Here is a 20,413-nt window from a genome sequence, read left to right as displayed (position 1 = left end):
AGTGGACAGAAGCGTGTCAGAAAGCGTTTGAAAAACTGAAAGAAGTGTTAACATCAAGTCAGGTTCTTGGATTTCCAGATTTTGAAAAGGAGTTTATACTAGCATGCAATGCATTCAATCAAGCATTATTGTGTGTTCTTAGTTAGGAAATTGATGGGAAAGAACATCCTGTAGCCTATGCATCTAGGCAGTTGAATGCACCAGAGAGGAATTACTCAACAACAGAGAGGGAGGTAATTAGCATAATCTATGGAATCATATATTTTAAATGTTATTTATATGGGAGAAGATTTCTGGTAGTGACAGATCATGCTGTGTTGAAGTGGTTGTTGTGGTTGAAGGATCCGTACACTAGACTTGCTAGATGGGCTGTGAGGCTTAGTGAATTCGACTACGAGGTGGTGCACAAGCCTGGGAAGAAGCACTGTTATGCGGATGCACTAAGTAGAAAGCTGGTAAAGGTAGAAGTCAAAGGGTGTAGAGTGACCAATAGGAGAGTGGCGGAGAGGTATTGGAGGAGAGGTAGGAAAGGAGATGTGCATTAGTATGTCAAGAATTGCGTACCATGTGGGCAGAGAGCAGGTTTGAGTCGGATACAGATACAGTGACAATGGTTACCGAAGTGACATGTCCATTTTCTTTGTTGTGGATCAATGTCTTAAGAACTTTCAGGTGAATGCCATTGGGGAACAGATTTGTTCTGCCAATAATAGACCATTTTTTGAGGTATGTGGAGATGGTGGCTATGCCAAATCAACAAGGAGCAATGGCCATGCAAGCGTTATTAAACAACTGGATTTTGAAGTTTGGTGCACTGGAGATATTAATTACTGACCAAGGGACCAACTTCATGTCGGATTTAATGAAGGAACTGTGTAAATTGTTGAATGTAAAGAAGTTGAGGATTAGCATGTTGCATCCACAGGCCAACGGAAGGACAGAACGAGTGCACAGAACAATTGGGAAGATGCTGAGTTTTTATGTGGATTCTTATCACCATCAGTGGGATAAGTATTTGAAACATATTGTACATGCACACAATGCAGAAGTCCATACCAATACCGGTTTGTCTCCGTATAAGGTAGTGTACAGGCGAAAAATGCCGTCACCATTTGATTTAGTGAAGCTACAGAAAGGAAGGACCTGAATCTGTATGTCAATTTGTGAAAACAATTTGGGATGTTTGGAAATGGGTACAAAAGGTGAATATGAAGGCTTTGGAAATGCAGGTGTATGCAGTGATGTGGGAAGGAAGATAACCGCAGTATAGAGTGGGACAATGGTAATTATGTCCAGCCCCTACATACAAAAAGGGGAAATGTAGAAGTTCCTCACGAGGTATCAAGGGCCATACCAAGTAGTTGAAACTACATCCCCCATTAACATTAAGCATCAGCTGTCCACTAGAACAATGATAGTACACAATGGGTGGTTATGGCCATCTAAGTGATGCCTGGATTTGATTCCAGGTGTGTCACAGGAAGGAAAGATTAAGAGAAAGTGAAGAGAAGTGCTCAGCACATAGAAAGCCAGGAAGATAGAGTACAGAGTATTTGTAGTTTTTTTTTGTTTTCTTTTATGTATCATTGGGTTTGGATAGATTGATTTGGCATTGTGTTTTCATATGTTGTGTGTTTTCGAGTATTGTGAGCCCGCTAAGGACAGCAGTCTTTTTGAAGAGGAAGGAAGGGTGATGGTGATCCCTGTTCTCAGGTCACTGAAAAGGGGAGCGTTGAGCAAGTTGGTAGAAGTAAAAACTGAGGTATTGCTGATCTCCGAGGTTAACAGCCGGTACGCTGAGATGACAAGGGAGGAATTACGAAGGTGTCATAGAAGGAAAGTTATGGTATGTCCAGCCAGAGTGATAAGCACCAATCTGGACATGTGGACGATGCAGTTATTTTAGCCAGAAGGGAAGAATTAGACTGTCCAAGGGACATCGTGGAGCCAAAATTCAGCTTTCAATTGGTCGGCATGCATTGGATCTTCACCACCTGCGAGAATTTGGTAGTAGTAGCAAGTTGTTTTGAGCAGGGAGTATTTGCAGAAGCAAAAAATATAGACCTGGAGGGGAGTGGAATCTTAATCGATGGAACTGTATGTAACATAATGGGTCATACCTTCCACCTGCCAGCATCAGTTTCAGGAGTCACACAATTGAATGTTATGCAGCCACAGCTGTACTGGCCAGAAACAACTTTAGAGTTTTTGCCAAGACAGAATCTGACTTTATTAAATCAAAATCTGGAGCCAGGTCTGTTGAGATTCATAAACTAGTTCATTTTAGAGCAAGACGGTAGCATATCAGCCGAATATCTAGTGCAGCATGTCGCTCAGGATAGGGAAAGGCAACGGCAAATAATGATCATTTTGAGCACCTCTGTGCCAAGTGTCATCACAGCCTTAACTTTGATATGTGTTGCTTTCATTCTGATCAGGCAGAGAGCCAAATCCAAGAGGGAACCAAGGGTAGTCAAAGTCCCAGTGGATTGGATACTGAGAGCATGAGACAATTAGGTAAGGGGTTGATCGAGCAGTGGTCGTCCAGTAAGGAATTTTTATGTTTTGTTTCATGTCATGTTTTAAGGGGCCCTGGACCACATTTAAGCTTTCTACAAGTAAGGAAATATATCATAGGTGCCAACCCAAACGAGTTAAGAGTTAGTTAAAGGTTGACCCAGGGACTGGGTCTTTCCAAAGGGGGGGGGGGGGGGGGGGGGGAATAATGTAGCGGCACTACTGTTTGGGATAGGAAAAGACAGTTTTGATGCAATATTTCAGAGCGCACAAAATACAGCCAGGAACAGGCCTGTTGACAGTAAATTACACTACCAGTGATTGTGAAATAGAATGGAGACCACGGGGCCTTAGACCCGCTAAAAAGAGTACACACGGTGATTTGCATGCCGCAAGTTACTGCCAGAGGAGCCCACTGGCCTACCTAGGTGTACGTGACTCAGAGCAGCATGTTAGCAAAACAGAGGCGCACAGCCGTGCACAATAGGTGCTGGTTTTCTAACAATGCATTCAAGTGCGGCAGCTCTCCTAGATTGCAGGCATGTCACACCACCGGCATGTCACACCACAAGGCATCAGATGGAGTTCCAGTGTTCCAATCTCTGGCAGGTCACTGGCTTGACCCTCTGAGGCTGACACAGGGTCCAAAGCCAACAAGCGACAGGGCACTCCACAGTTTGCTACCATGGGCAGTCATCTTGGCTCCCAACACGCACTGGAGACATCCAGAGTGAGGGTTGCAGATTCAGCTTCCAGCTCATGGGCACTTGTTGTCATCTGCAATCTGACCCAAGATGGTGAAGATGTGTGCAGCGGGCCTCCTGCCACTCCCAGCAAGCAGCGCTGAGGCAGCAGGGGCGAAGTCCGCTGAGTCGACTGTCAGTCCATCCTGACATTGTGGCTGTACACACAATAGGGCACTGCACATGTCGCTGAGGCAGCCAAACCATTTCGCAGACAGTGAAGTGTCTTTAGCATTGCAGGACCCAGTGACGCAGCTCGAGAGGTATGCGGCACTGTAGTTGGAAACATTAAATCTCATGGAAAGCTCAGATGAGTTTTAATACGGTGCCTTCTACCTCTTCCTGCTACATTTGGTGTTGCTGTTACATTTGGTGTCAGAAGTTTCCACTACAATGTGAACATTACAAAGTTGTTGTTGTTGGCTGTTCCTTGACATTCTGGATAATTTTAATTTACTGCACTCCATGTTTTAATGATAAATTGGCTTCATTACATATTCATGAATCTGAGATTTCTCTTTCTGAGCACTGAAATTCTTTATTCTGTCAGGCTGCCATAGAGTTTCACCTAGACTCACTTGTTATTGCCACTCCCATTTGAGGCAAAACCAAAGTACTTCCTAGGCCAGTCTTCACTGTTTCACTCAAACAGTGTGTCTCGTTTGTACCCAGTTGCCTTAAGGATGAGGGGAAGAAATACACACCTTCACCAATAATGGGAGTAAATGACCTTAATGTGTAATGATTATTTTGTTTTCCTTTTTTAACTTCACCTAACTTGGCATTAGGTGCACCAGCCACAATCATGGATTTACATATCTGACGCAGTTACTATGACCAGTCTTCTTCTTCTTCTTGCTTGGAGGACTGGGAACTTCAAAATTATCTCATAAATGGGAACCATAGAGCCTGAGTGCAAAGTGCCAACTCTATCTTGCTCATCAAAGATAAAAGTTTTACTTGGAAAATGTGGTAGAAGATACAGATATCTTCTATTTCATCTATTCCAAGTCATTTACAGCTTAGATTTTAAAGATACAGTTCACTCATACTTGGTGTATATGCTCCAGGACAACCAGTAAGCCGGCCAGTGTGGCCGTGCAGTTCTAGGCACTTCAGTCTGGAACCACGTGACTGCTACAGTTGCAGGTTCGAATCCTTCCTGCCTCAGGCATGGATGTGTGTGATGTCCTTAGATTAGTTAGGTTTAAATAGTTCTAAGTTTTAGGGGACTGATGTTTAGTCCCATAGTGCTCAGAGCCATTTGAACCATTAGAACAACTGGTAAATCTGGGAGAAACCTGGGAATATTTTCATCTGGGAGAAAACCAGGAAAAACAGGAATTTTTTACAATTCTGGGAATTTTTCGTTGTTTTAGTTTTCAGTTAAATTTTTGTAGTTTTGACTGGTAAGAACTGATACTCAAAAAAGAATTTTACATTAGCCCACTACTGCAATATAATGCTAAATCAATAAAATTTGAACAAGGAAAAAAATAAATAAAACTTAAGTTGCAAAGGAAATGCACCATTTACAGCAAGAAAACACAGTGCACACACAAGCGTCTGTGACAGCAGAATGGGTCAAAGGCCTTAGAATGAAGACTATGCAATACTTTATAACAACAAACTGCTTCTGATGGACGTGATGTCACAGTGGTTTCATTAGGTTTGTTTGAATGGTTGTCAGTGGGCTTATGCACATGCACCGTTGAGCCATGTATGAGCAGTACTGTCTCCCGCTTCTGGCTACTTGCAGTGCAGCTATTAGCTGTATCCAAGGTAACTAGACAGAATCTGCACCAGCAGTAGCAACAAGCAGCCAGATGCTACCCGGAAACATTTTTCTTGTGCGCCCAAGCTGCCAGATTCACACATATGCAGAGCAGTCTGAGTTGTAGTGGGATGAGGGGTAGTCTCCACATGAACTGTGTTTACAGCTCTCAAGTCAAATGAAAACAAAATGGATTTTTGTGGCCAGGAGCTATAAAGTGAATTAAAATACATTCACATAATTATGGAAGGCTAAAATATGGTATTAGTTTCAGTTTTCTGATTTTATTTTATTTCCAGGTTTTTGGCAGCCGGACATTAATTGCCCTACAGAACACTAAAGTTATTTTTGTGGACTTTTGGCATCATGCCATAATAAAGAACTAAACATGAAATAATAGGTTACTGGTACTCCAAGAAATTTTGAATCCTGAAATCCACAATGAAATGTTTAATATCAGCTTGGGGCATACGTCTTTTGAATCTCAACATACAAATGTACAATATAAGTCAAATTATGCATTTTATTATTGTTTATGAAATTCCAGTGCTCTTGGAGTATCCTATAATGTTTGGTTTCATTTATGATGTTATGTAAGGACTCTTAACGCTATATATGTACAAACATATGAACTACCTACATCATCGTAACAGTGCAAGCACAGTAATGCCTTTTCTGTCGCTTTCTGACAACTGCTGAAACGAATTCTAATAGGTCACGGGAAAATATTGTGATTGGTGGTTTGAAGAGCATCACTTTCAAAGTACATATCATTTCACACAATATGATTTATGTTATATGTCCGAATGAGCTTTGAATTTCTTAAATCTCTGAGTATTTGATTCTCATTTAAAGCTTAACACTTTGAGGGGCAGCCACTTAGAAGAATTTTAAGCCCAGAAGACCAGACATTTACATAACTACTTAAAATTTTACTGGCACATTTGTGCGATGCATCAAAGTGTAACACATGCATAACAGACAATTATTTTCGCTTAGCTTTTCATGTAGCTACAGTATGTACATTAATTTATACCATTTACTTTTCCTACTTAACATTGATGTTACTATAGGCTGACTACATCACCTGTCCTATGCTCTGAATCACTACATTTACATGTGACACATCTGTTTTTTGCTGTCTTATGTAGATTTGATAGCCCAGTTAACTACGATACCTGGAAAACAGCAGATACAGTTTATGATTTAGTCAGTACAATAGATATTTCTCTTTAATTAGATGAGGTATAAACAGCATCATTCTAATATATCTACTTATCCTTCACTGTACAAAAAACCACTCCAACAATATTAGCAGAAATTTCTAAAAACAAGATGAAACCTTATATCCCAAGCACATTTCAATACAGGCTGTATTTACATGGGAGCAAAAATAGACTGCAGAATTGAAAAACTGGCAACCAGAAGCGGATTTCCAGAAATGATTTTGAAGTGTTTATATGACCACCCACAAGTGGTATTGGGAGATCCATTTAAAAAAACGCGATGAATATCTGCTACCATCGGCTGGTGAAATCACATGACATGAGCTATGATTGGTTTACAAATGTGCATCATGACCTTGATTTCAATGCTTTGGAAACTAACATTCTGTGTTTGATCGAATTTGATTATATACATTCATAATGTGAAAATATGCAGTGCACATGTTGCTGCAAATCAAGTATCTTTCAAAGATATATTTTTGTGTGGGGTTGGTTTCCTGAAGGGGCGGAAGGTTCTACACTGGTGTATAAAACTGTGACCATTCAAAGGATTGATAAGTTTTCTGATTCTGGGGGAAGTATACTGTCACTTAATACAGAAAAAGTGAATTTTTTAACTAGGAAATCTGGGAAAAATCTGGGAGTTATTTTGCCTTGTCTACATATACACCCTGTCATAAAATTATATCACCTCCTCGATACTGTACCATTCAATGTCCACTAACCATATTTCTCAATATGGTAATGGAAAGTCCTGGGGGAATGTAAAGACTTAAAGAAATATGAGTAACAGCACACTAAGTAGTAGAGGTGTTGATTTGTTACATGGCATATAAACAAGTATGATAATTTTGTTAGCTTTTGCACAAATAATATTTTGAGCTAGAGTACACATTCATTCTGTTCGTTCAAACGAATGTGCATGCACGTGCAGACAATAGTTGGCTGGCACTTGTGTGAGAGATTTATCTTTCCTTTTCTTTATTTCTCACAGAGGATAGATTTGACTATGTTGACAAGATTTGCTGAGTCAGCATGATCAATCAGTTGAGCATCAGTCTGTTGCGGGTTATGTGTGTGTTAATAATAAAGATTATTCAAAGTGTTTGTTTCTCATTTATAAAACATATAGAGCACCTCAAAGATACCCATGAAGCCATGGACCTTCACCCTAGACACCAACTGAGTAAAATTTATGTATATTATTAAGACTTGTGGATTTGAAATTCAACATTATTAGTGAGGTCTTGGGTTAATGCCATTTAAATAAATAATATGTTGCTCTAAATTCATTTCTTATGAGAATGAATTCCACGCCTCTGGGGATGTGTAGTGCAACACAGTCTTGTATTTACAAAGGAAAAATTATTCAGCACTGAAATATTTTTAGAGCAACATCGTGATTACAATTTGATAATGAGACTTTACCATGAACATGCAAATAGTCTTGTGTGAAGGATAATTCAGAAATAATATATTTGATGTGCAGGGATTTCTATATTGGAAAACATCATATTACTATTATAAATATAAAGGTTATTAAAATGCTACTATCTGTTTGTGACATAAAGCCTCAATTAACAACATTATGGTAGACATGACAGGGTGGCTTTCACTAACTACAGATTGCTTCAATATAAACACATGACAGAACATATATCTGCATTGAAGGAAAGATCTCAAAGATAAAAATATGATAAATAAAGATAGAAAGTAGCTTCAGTCACCGTCAGATAGTAGAGCTGTGTGGGAACAAGATCTTTCCTGTTCTTTATATCTGTGGATAAAACGTATCTTCTCCTCCTTTCTCAGATGCCACCTAGAATTTGAACATTTTTGAAAATGTACAGTAATGTTTATGGCAATTGTAGCACCAAGAGTGACATGTATGGACAGTTCAGATGAACATTTCAGCTCACTGAGGTTATTTAAGTTATGAAACTGTTAGCAGTCTAATGCCCACAAAACAAAATTCACCAAGGACTTAAAAAGTATATTCAGTTTTAAAAAATTTCTTTTTTAAAAGCATTGTCTTGCTGTTACCGGTGTGCATTGCATATCCTCTTTACTTCAGTCACCATCAGTTTTTTGGTGTCCAGATAGCAAAACTCATCAACTACTTTTAATGTCTGATTCCGTAAAGTAATTCCCTGATTTAATTTGATCACACTACACTGACTTACAAAATCACAGTGAAAATACTGTGATCAGATAGGTGGCTAAGCAATGGGCTCTCCACTATCTCCATTAGCAACTAACATATTATGGAGGCCTTTGACGCAATGGTTCATTGTCTGCATTCTTTATGCCCACCTTTCTGGCTCAAATACATAGATGACAAATTTGCTATGTGGCCCCATGGTAAGAGGGAGCTGCACAGTTCTCACAAATATTTGAAAATGTATACATTAGGAGACTGGTCCACTTCTAGACATGGAAGTATATGGCACATTGGGAAGTAGGAGTAATCCACTGAATTACAGGCGTATATCACTAACATTGATTTGCAGTAGGGTTTTGGAACATATACTGTATTCGAACATTATCAAGTACCTCAAAGAAAATGATATGCTGACACATAGTCAGCACGGATTCAGAAAATATCATTCTTGTGAAACACAACTATCTCTTTATACCCATGAACTAATAAGTGGTATCGACATGGGATATCAAATTGATTCCATATTTTTAGATTTCCAGAAGACTTTTAACACTCTTCCTCACAAGCGTCTTCTAACCAAACTGCTTGCCTACGGAGTGTCACCTCAGTTGTGCAACTGGATTTGTGATTTCCTGTCAGAAAGGTCACAGTTCATAGTAATAGAAGGAAAGTCATTGAGTAAAACAGAAGTAATATCCAGCGTTCTCCAAGGTAAAGTTATAGGCCCTCTATTGTTCCTGATCTATATTAATGACAGAAGACAATCTGAGTAGCCATCTTAGGTTGTTTGCAGATGATGCTGTCATTTACCATCTTGTAAAGTCTTCAGATGATCAAAACAACTTGCAAAATGATTTAGATAAGATATCTGTATGGTGCAAAAAGTGGCAATTGACCATGAATAAAGAAAAGTGTGAAGTTATTCACATGTGTACTAAAATAAATCTGCTAAATTTCAATTACGCGATGTTGTTGTTGTTGTTGTTGTTGTTGTGGTCTTCAGTCCTGAGACTGGTTTGATGCAGCTCTGTATGCTACTCTATCCTGTGCAAGCTTCTTCATCTCCTGGTACTTACTGCAAACTACATCCTTCTGAATCTGCTTAGTGTATTCATCTCTTGGTCCCCCTCTACAATTTTTACCCTCCACGCTGCCCTCTAATGCTAAACTTGTGATCCCTTGATGTCTCAGAACATGTCCTACCAACCAGTCCCTTCTTCTTGTCAAGTTGTGCCATAAACTCCTCTTCTCCCCAATGCTATTCAATACCTCCTCATTAGTTATGTGATCTACCCATCTAATCTTCAGCATTCTTCTGTAGCACCACATTTCGAAAGCTTGTCCAAACTATTAATCATCCACGTTTCACTTCCATACATGGCTACACTCCATACAAACACTTTCAGAAACGACTTCCTGACACTTAAATCTATACTAGATGTTAACAAATTTCTCTTCTCCAGAAATGCTTTCCTTGCCATTGCCAATCTACATTTTATGTCCTCTCTACTTTGACCATCATCAGTTATTTTGCTCCTCATATAGCAAAACTCCTTTACTACTTTAAGTGTCTCATTTCCTAATCTAGTTCCCTCAGCAACACCCGACTTAATTCGACTACATTCCATTATCCTCGTTTTACTTTTGTTGATGTTCATCTTATATCCTCCTTTCAAGACACTGTCCATTCCATTCAACTGCTCTTCCAAGTCCTTTGATGTCTCTGACAGAATTACAATGTCATCGGCAAACCTCAAAGTTTTCATTTCTTCTCCATGGATTTTAATACCTACTCCAAATTTTTCTTTTGTTTCCATTACTGCTTGCTCAATATACAGATTGAATAACATTGGGGAGAGGCTACAACCCTGTCTCACTTGTATTCTCTTCTTGTCCAAACTATTAATCGCCCACATTTCACTTCCATACATGGCTACACTCCATACAAACACTTTCAGAAACGATACAGATTGAATAACATCGGGGAGAGGCTACAACCCTGTCTCACTCCCTTCCCAACCACTGCTTCCCTTTCATGTCCCTCGACTCTTATAACTGCCATCTGCTTTCTGTACAAATTGTAAATAGCCTTTTGCTCCCTGTATTTTACCCCTGCCACCTTCAGAATTTGAAAGAGGGTATTCCAGTCAACATTGACAAAAGCTTTCTCTAAGCCTACAAATGCTAGAAACGTATGTTCGCCTTTCCTTAATCTTTCTTCTAAGATAAGTTGTAGGGTCAGTATTGACTCACGTGTTCCAATACTTCTACGGAATCCAAACTGATATTCCCCAAGGTTGGCTTCTACTAGTTTTTCCATTTGTCTGTAAAGAATTTGCAATAGTGTTTTGCAGCTGTGGCTTATTAAACTGATAGTTCGGTAATTTTCACATCTGTCAACACCTGCTTTCTTTGGGTTTGGAATTATTATATTCTTCTTGAAGTCTGAGGGTATTTCGCCTGTCTCATACATCTTGCTCACCAGATGGTAGAGTTTTGTCAGGACTGGCTCTCCCAAGGCCGTCAGTAGTTCAAATGGAATGTTGTCTACTCCCGGGGCCTGTTTCGACTCAGGTCTTTCAGTGCTCTGTCAAACTCTTCACGCAGTATTGTATCTCCGATTTTGTCATCATCTACATTCTCTTCCATTTCCAGAATATTGTCCTCATGTACATCGCCCTTGTATAGACCCTCTATATACTCCTTCCACCTTTCTGCTTTCCTTTCTCTGCTTAGAACTAGGTTTCCATCTGAGCTCTTGATATCCTTACAAGTGGTTCTCCTTTCTCCAAAGGTCTCTTTAATTTTCCTGTAGGCAGTATCTATCTTACCCCTAGTGAGATAAGCCTCTACATCCTTACATTTGCCCTCTAGCCATGCCTGCTTAGCCATTTTGCGCTTCCTGTCGATCTCATTTTTGAGATGTATGTATTCCTTTTTGCTTGCTTCTTTTACTGCATTTTTATATCTTCTCCTTTCATCAATTAAATTCAATATTTCTTCTGTTACCCAAGGATTTCTACTAGCCCTCGTCTTTTTACCTACTTGATCCTCTGCTGCCTTCACTACTTCATCCCTCAGAGCTACCCATTCTTCTTCTATTGTATTTCTTTCCCCCATTTGTGACAATAGTTTTGCTTATGCTCTCCCTGAAACTTTGTACAACCTCTGGTTCTTTCAGTTTGTCCAGGTCCCATCTCCTTAAATTCCCACCTTTTTTGCAGTTTCTTCAGTTTTAATCTACAGTTCATAACCAATAGATTGTGGTCAGAGTACACATCTGCCCCTGGAAATGTCTTACAATTTAAAATCTAGTTCCTAAATCTCTGTCATACCATTATATAATCTATCTGATACCTTCCAGTATTTCCAGGATTCTTCCATGTGTACAACCTTCTTTTATAGTTCTTGAACCAAGTGGTAGCTATGATTAAGTTTTGCTCTGTGCAAAATTCTACCAGACGGCTTCCTCTTTCATTTCTTTCCCCCAATCTTTGTTCACCTACTATGTTTCCTTTTCTCCCTTTTCCTACTCTCGAATTCCAGTCACCCATGACTATTAAATTTTCGTCTCCCTTAACTACCTGAATAATTTCTTTTATCTCATCATACATTTCACCAATTTCTTCATCATCAGCAGAGCTAGTTGGCATATAAAGTTGAACTACTGTAGTAGGTGTGGGCTTCATGTCTATCTTGGCCACAATAATGCGTTCACTATGCTGTTTGTAGTAGCTTACCCACACTTCTATTTTTTTATTCATTATTAAACGTACTCCTGCATACCCCTACTTGATTTTGTATTTATGACCCTGCATTCACCTGACCAAAAGTCTTGTTCCTCCTGCCACCGAACTTTACTAATTCCCACTATATCAAACTTTGACCTATCCATTTCCTGTGTTAAGTTTTCTAATCTACCTGCCCGATTAAAGGATCTGACATTCCACACTCCAATCTGCAGAATGCGTTTTCTTTCTCCTGATAACGACATCCTCCTGAGTAATCTCTGCTCGGAGATCTGAATGGGGCACTATTTTACCTCCGGAATATTTTACCCAAGAGGACGCCATCATCATTTAACCATACAGTAAAGATGCATGCCCTCAGGAAAAATTACTGCTGTAGTTTCCTCTTGCTTTCAGCCATTCACAGTACCAGCACAGCAAGGCCGTTTTGGTTAGTGTTACAAGGCCAGATCAGTCAATCATCCAGACTGTTGCCCCTGCAACTACTGAAAAGGCTGCTGCCCCTCTTCAGGAACCACATGTTTGTCTGGCCTCTCAACAGATGCCCCTCCATTGTGGTTGCACCGACACTACGGCCATCTGTATCGCTGAGGCACGCAAGCCTCCCCACCAACCGCAAGGTCCATGGTTCATGGGGGTGTGATTACGCAATAAGTCACACAGATGTGAAACCTGTAAATTCAGCTAAATACTTAGAAATTACAATTACAAATAACGTAAATTGGAATGAACACATACATAATATTGTGGGTAGTGGGTAGAGAAAACCAAAGACTGCGATTCATTGGCAGAAGACTTAGAAGGTGCAACAGGTCTACTAAAGGGACTGCTTCCACCACACTTGTCCACCCTATTCTGGAGTATTGCTGTGCGATGTAAGATCTGTATCAGATGGGACTGACAGATGACATCGAAAAAGTACAAAAAAGATCAGCTCATTTTGTATTATCATGAAATAGGGGAGATAGTGTCATAGACATGATATGTGAATTGGAGTGGCAATCATTAAAACAAAGGCATTTTTCATTGTGATGAGATCTCATGAAATTTCAATCACCAGTTTTCTCCTCCAATTGTGAAAACATTCTGTTGGCACCCACATGGCATGATAAAATAAGAGAAATCAGGGCTTGCACAGAAAAATTAAAGTGCTCATTTTTCCGGTATGCCGTTTGAGAGTGGAACAGTATAGAGACAGCTTGAAGGTGGTTCAATGAACCCTCTGCGAAGCACTTTATTGTGAATAGCAGAGTAATCACGTAGATGTAGATGTAGATGTATGGCACACTACAGCACTGAATGTTTTGGAAGCCAACACATATGGACATGTATTTACATGTTGAGTCCCACCACCACCCATCGCAGAAGAATTCGGTCAGCTGTTTGCTCACCAGTCACGAAGCACCTATGCTGATGAGGCAGAACACATTAAAAGTGTGTTGGTCTGCCTCTAAAATGCATTTCAGCAGTGATTCTTCATGCCCTGGATTCAACAAGTACTTGATAGGTTTCCAGAGATTTGTGGCACCAGGTGCCTACACACTGATCACACACTTCCTGTAATTTGTGGGCAGTTAAGTTTGTGGGTGCGGAGCTGGTATCCAATTACATCCTATTTTGGTTTCATCAGATTCAGGTAAGCCAAATTTGATGGCCAAGACTTCAACATGAGTTCACTATCATGCTCCTCAAACCAATGCACCACAATGATGGGCTTGTGATGTGGACACTTATCCTACTGGAAGATGTCATCACTTTTGGTGAAGACATCAAGCATAAGGGGTTACAGGTGGTCCCTAATAATGTTCACATAGTCCACAGCTGTCATGATGCTTCAGTTACTACCACAGGTCCCATGGAAACCCAGGTGAATGTCCCCCGTAACATAATACTGCTCCCACTGGCATATTCCCATGGCATACTGCATGTTTCAAACAGCCATTTGCCTATATTATGGCATATCTGGACACTACCATTGACCTGGTTTGACAGTAAGTGAGATTCATCCCAGCAGGTGACATGATTCCATTGATTTGTGGTCAAGTCTCAATGATCCTGTATCCACTGTAATCATTATTGACAATTTTTTTGGGTGCATTTGTGCAGTTATCATCATCAGAATGATTCCCCATACATCTCATCTCCACTCATATACTTCTCTTACCACATCAGATGTCCTCAGTACCACCAGGCAGCACACAACCTCATGTTTGCCAGTGGTCATAATATTTTGGCTCATCAATGTAAGTCATGCTCACAGTATATTATCTGAGCTTAGAAGGCTGCAGACAACATTCTTGCTCAATTGCTACAACCCAAAAGTTGCCTGTGCAGCAACGATAATGAATAAAATAATGCAAGACAGCAGAGCATTGACAAAACACAGCCAGCAAGTGGTTACATTATGTGAAGACTAGCACTGACTGAACTGGTATACACTGTCACCAAGCTGGTGTCTAGTCTGTCTTCTGCAGCATTCACAAGGCCCAAGATGTGATATTATGCTCCATCAAGGACAAGAGAGGTGATCATCACACTACAGGCTTGTGCAAGGTTGGCTTTGAGTGCAAGGGAGTCTACACTTGCAATACTGAGAAGACAGTAACAACATTCATTGAGGAGCATGACTGCAGCGTTTGACTTGAGCAGCCTGACAAATCTGCAGTGGCCAAAGATCAGAGAGACTTTGGCAAGAAAATAAAATTTCCTGAAACCTGCATTTTTACCAGTCATCCAGTGTTGGTGAAATGTAATATCAGAGAATACATTGATGTATTAAAATATCCTAAAAATATGAACAGAGAGGACTGGCTCTCAACATCTTGGTTGCCAGCAATCAGAGCCAAACAGGTAATACCAACAACTTAAGACATGAGCCTTACCAGTGAGTAATTGCCATTATGTGACTAATGTGCTGCATGATGAAAACAAGATTCAATTCCCCATCCGCTAATAACTACCAGTCATGAGACATACTGTAAGAGACTACGGACAACAGCGTGTACACAACAGCAGATCCCCACTCTCTCCACTGCAGGAAACCATTAAGTAAAGTTTCCCACTTCTTACACCACAGATCACCTGTAATATCAACAACTCTAATATTGTGATGTAATATTATGTTCAGTGGAGAAGTCAGGATGAAATGAAATAAAACAGCTGGACAACAAAATACATCAGTGGAGCGCGGGATTGGCCGAGCGGTCTAAGGCACTGCAGTCACGTACTGTGCAGCTGGTCCCAGCGGAGGTTCGAGTCCTCCCTCAGGCATGGGTGTGTGTGTTTGTCCTTAGGATAATTTACGTTAAGTAGTGTGTAAGCTTAGGGACTGCTGACCTTAGCAGTTAAGTCCCATAAGATTTCACACACATTTGAACATTTGAAAAGCAGTGGATCCAGATGAAGATCATATTGGATGAAACATTTCTTTTATGCAGTGGTAGTTTACAACATGATGTGGCATTTTACACAAAAAAATATTCCATTGCCTTGTTTTACTTTTGGTAATTTTAATTTATAACCTCTTTTCAAGACTTTCCATTCAATTCAACATTGTCACCATTAGTTCTTTTACCTGAACTTAAGTCATTTTCCAAATGTCTCATTGGAGTTGTTTACTATTTGCCATTTGCCCAAGTGGAATAATGAAGAGGATAGGCTGCAACCCTGACTCATTTACTTCTCAGTGACTGCCTCTTTTTCATGTCCCTCAGCCTTTATAACTCCAGTCTATTCTCTGCATAAGCTGCAGATGGCCTTTCACACCTATATTTCATTCACTTTAACATTGGACTTTCCAAGAGTCTATTCCAGCCAATATTGTGACCCACTGCAGCCAAAATCCATTGCTGCCTAATCCTACCTTTGTAATATTTAAAAATCTGTGGGTGTTTCTGCTTATCCAGATCATGTCTCCATAATTCACTGTCTTTCTGTATATTGTTCAGCTTAATTTGTCTTTGGCACAAGCCTTTGACTGAACTACTGGCCTGACTGTAGGTATCCTTTCTTTGTCACAGTATGGGAGTGGGTGAGTTGTGTGCCCAGCATCCCAGCTGCCTTTTACCCATGGAAAAATCCACGGTACTTATTTGATAGCAGGCTGAGTGAACCTGGAACCAACTTGGAATTACTGGAACAGGGAAAAATCATCACTCCTATCTGGGACTGAACCCAAGACCTCCAGAGACGGAGCCTAATCCTCTACCCACTAGACCCCTATGACCACTTAGGAATTTCCATTTTATAATGTCATGGTCAGAGTTAAGATCTATTCCTGGACTTATTAAGCATTTTAAAATTTGGTTATTTCTCACCATTATAATCCATCTTAACTCTTCTGGTGTTTCCAGATCTCATTTAAAGGTTCTTAAACCAAGTGTCAGCAATAGTTAAATTATGTTCCATATAAAATTTAACTACACAGGTTCCCCTTTCATTCCTGCCCCCTAGCCCATCTTCTACTACTTTTCCTTTCTTCCTTTTTAAACTACAAAATCCCATTCCCTAGTTACATTTTAGTTTTTATTTCTTTGCCATACTGAAGAATTTCTTTCAAGAGTTGCGACATATTAGGAACAAAATATGCAGAAATCCATGAAAATCTCTACTTATCCTTATTTGAGTTACAGACCATAATATTGTACCGAGCACTCTAAAGTCCCCTTATGTACTTCTAGGTTTTGTAGAAGGGACTGAGTAGATATTATTTTGAATTGGAACACATGTGTGGAAATGTACCATTTCTCTGCTTTAACCATTTCAAAACATTTTTATAGCATGACTACATTTACAGCTAATTTATTAGGTGGGACCTAGTACATCACTTCCCTTACAATTTTACTCATTAATAATGAAATAAACAAAAAGGAAACTTCATCACTTTTCATAAACACTATAATTTACAGTTAAACTTAAACTGCTTTTGTTGTTTTCAAGGGGGGTTACCATTCTGATCCACTACAAGTAAGGTCTGATGTGGCAGCCATCAAGTTTGGTGCAGTCCTGTACCTGCAAATGATGTTGTGGAACACACACTGTATCACACCTGGTGTCTGCAATCTCTCCTGCAATGACTATAACTCCTGCACCACAGTCACATTTGTGGATGGTGAAGGTACCCCTTTCTCGAAGCCATTGTCTAATTGTGGCAGATAGGGTATGCAGTGGAGTCAGACATTGTGGATAAGGATACATTGTGGATATAAGGATCTTGATAAAGGCAATAAGCTGCTCTTCCATCACCTTGAGCTTCACCATATGGAAGGATCATGTTGGTGTATTCTGTAAGTGTGTAGTCAACCATGTTGTTCTCACACAGACATGTGAATTTGGCTTAAACCCGCTCAGAGAAGTAGGATGGATGCCAAATGGTATCAAATGATCTGATGTAAGTATACCTCCTCCCCCACCTTGACTACCCTGTTGTGTACCTACCTAGCAAACATGTTTTAAAACAGCTGTAGCACATAAACTGTACATTTCCAGACATTAGTTTCCAATTCAAAACATTGTTTATTCAGTTCTCTCTACAACCTTGAGAATTTTGTTGGGGGCATTTTAGATCCTATGAACAACAGATTGTATAAAATTTTCTCATGCAGATTCCCCTTTCCATTCCCATCTCCCAGTCTATGTTCTCCTACACAGCTTGTGTAAGATTGTGCTTTGTAAATGGAATAAAGGCATAAATAATTTATTTTATTTCATCATACATTTTTACTATCTCTTCATCATCTATAGAACCAGTAGGATCATATACTACTTTAATGAGTAGTAATACAGAACTATGTATGACCTGTGAAATTTAGAGGTCATTGTAGTCGAAAGGTCCAAACTGCTGAGTCTCTAAACACCATGGTATGGAATCAAATAGTGGTTGTATGTGTTGCTCAGAAATGTGCTGCCATTTGATTTGTAAGTTCATGAAGAATGGCCAATGATTGCTGCAGGACTGTGACGAACAAATTGTTTACAAATTATATTCTAAACTTTCTTAATGTGTGGGACTTCAAATAAGTGTGACTGCCAGGGAAACAGTGGGACACATGGTTTTTTGAGTTGGTATGAATATTCACCTCATGCAGGATTTGTGATAGCATGTTGTGACGAAGCAGGCTGGGGTATTTTTTACTACCCCTATTGTTTTTCCATCTTCCTCCTTAAAATTCATTTTTTTCAATTTTAACTAATTACCATTAACAGAAGTGAGTATAATCAGCATTTTCATAAAAGAGAAAGGTTCGCCTTCAGTTTTAGGGAATATAACACCAGATCTAATTTTGTGCTTAGTTTTAAGTATGTAATTGATTTTATAATTTATTTTAACTATTTCTGGTTGGTATCTTTTGCTGTAGGGTAAAATCAGTAAGTGTTTCGTAACTTAAATTCTATTGTTGGCATATAAAACAAATATAAATTCTATACTAATTATAAACATTTGGAAGACAAAATGCTAGTAATCTTAAAGTATCTGTTTGGCTATATTCGAAAACATGTTAGCAAAGCCAGCCCTTAATTAATTCCAAAGTAATTAACAATTTTTTTAAAACTATTGTTTTCGTAAATATATATGTTAATGTCATAATTTAAATAAATAATTTGGCCTAACTCTTGCAGTAGAAGAAACTGTTAAAAAGACACAACTTATTCAATGTATTCAGTTAATTTAATGAGTTAAGTTTAAATTGTAATTTCTGTAAATTTAACTTTTAATTGTGTGTAGTTTCAGTACCTGTTGTTGTGAGGATTGATAATAAGGGCTGGATTTTTGGTCACAAGACAGTCAGTCCACGGCCAAGATTTAGATGAGGAAACTGTGTTGGTTAGAACAACAACAATGCATCAACTTATCAGTGTAATAAGTGTTATACAATTAGGCTGTGTGTGAACCTTATGGTTAGGTTTTACTGCTCATAGATGTTCAACAGGAAAGTATTGTAGCAGTATGTGGATGTTCACCTGCAACCTATTAAGGAGGCTTATCAAAAGTTAAACAATGCACTGGCCATATAAATGTGTATATGGGGGGTTGAGAAAAGTGAAAGTAAAAGACTATGAAACGCAACTGTGCATATGTCGGCTACATTGTTTACAGTAGACAGTAGTTGCACATCCACCACCTATTTTTTCAGCCAGTACATTGACACCAAAGACAACAAACAAACAAACGAAGAGACAAGCAGGCAAGAACCACTACAACATTGAATATAATAGTGTCCCTCGGCATTATATTTAGTATTTGTCTATTATGTTGCTCAGCAATGCAGCTTACCTGATTGTAGTCACTTGAATATCATCCTCATGTAAGCAGTCATTACTGTTAATATATGACCATTGTATCCTTATTTGCTTTTTTCTTTATGGCCAATGAAATCAGTGCAGTGGCATAAGTACCATTAGTTCATCACACGGTAAATGCAAGAACCATTAATGTTCACAGGTCCACTCCTGCTCCCGTGCGTCAGTATCAAGCCAAATAAATAAATGCCACATGATGACATTTATTTAGCATCAACAGCATATTGTATAAAAAGCCATTTGGCACTTTAGAGACATACGCAGAAGTAGTGCTCATTGTATGCTGTGGTCATATTAGAGAATCTAGCAATTGTTCATCACTTTGTACAGCCCCTTCTGTCCACATCCTTCATTGTCACAGCAGCACCATTCTATTGTATCATTTGGCAACAATGAGGTGTACTAGCAGTTGATTTCATCTTTCCATGCTATTTTGTTATCCTTCATGTACTGAGTGTGGTATAACTCTGACATTTTTTGTCTTATGAATAGGGAACTTCATTACCTGTGTGTCTATAATCTTACTCAAATCTTAACCTTTAACAGCTAATGCACTGTTGTACTCCCCAAATAAATTTAGATTGACTTTAGTGCTTTTATCCTAACTTGCAACATTTGTTCTTTATGATCAAAATAATACAAGATTGTATTTCTAGCTTTAATAAGTAATAAATGGTGTAAATCAACATACACACTTTGTTTTCACCAACATTTAGTTGAAATACAATCATTCATGATTCCTAAATTTGTAAAAATTTGAAATTCTAGACCTACAACTGTACATTTTACTTACAAGGTATGTAAGCCAAGTTTCAGTTGTACCTGTATGTAAGTAGATGTCCCTCTTCTGTGTCAGGTTGTGCATACTTGGTTTTGACACTAATGTTTGACTTTTGTTTTTTATATTAATTTTCTTATATCAGACTAACTTTCAGAAAATTATT

General features: G+C 39.0%; 1 protein-coding gene across 1 annotated transcript in view; it reads left to right on the top strand.

Moving 5' to 3' along the window:
• Positions 1 to 20,413, top strand: part of LOC126481907 (integrin alpha-PS5-like) — a 553,290-nt gene that overhangs the window by 482,687 nt on the left and 50,190 nt on the right. The window lies entirely within an intron of this gene.

The sequence above is a fragment of the Schistocerca serialis genome, chromosome 5 (genome assembly GCF_023864345.2).
Source record: "Schistocerca serialis cubense isolate TAMUIC-IGC-003099 chromosome 5, iqSchSeri2.2, whole genome shotgun sequence".
NCBI lineage: Eukaryota > Metazoa > Arthropoda > Insecta > Orthoptera > Acrididae > Schistocerca > Schistocerca serialis.
This window is presented reverse-complemented; position numbering and strand designations above follow the sequence as displayed.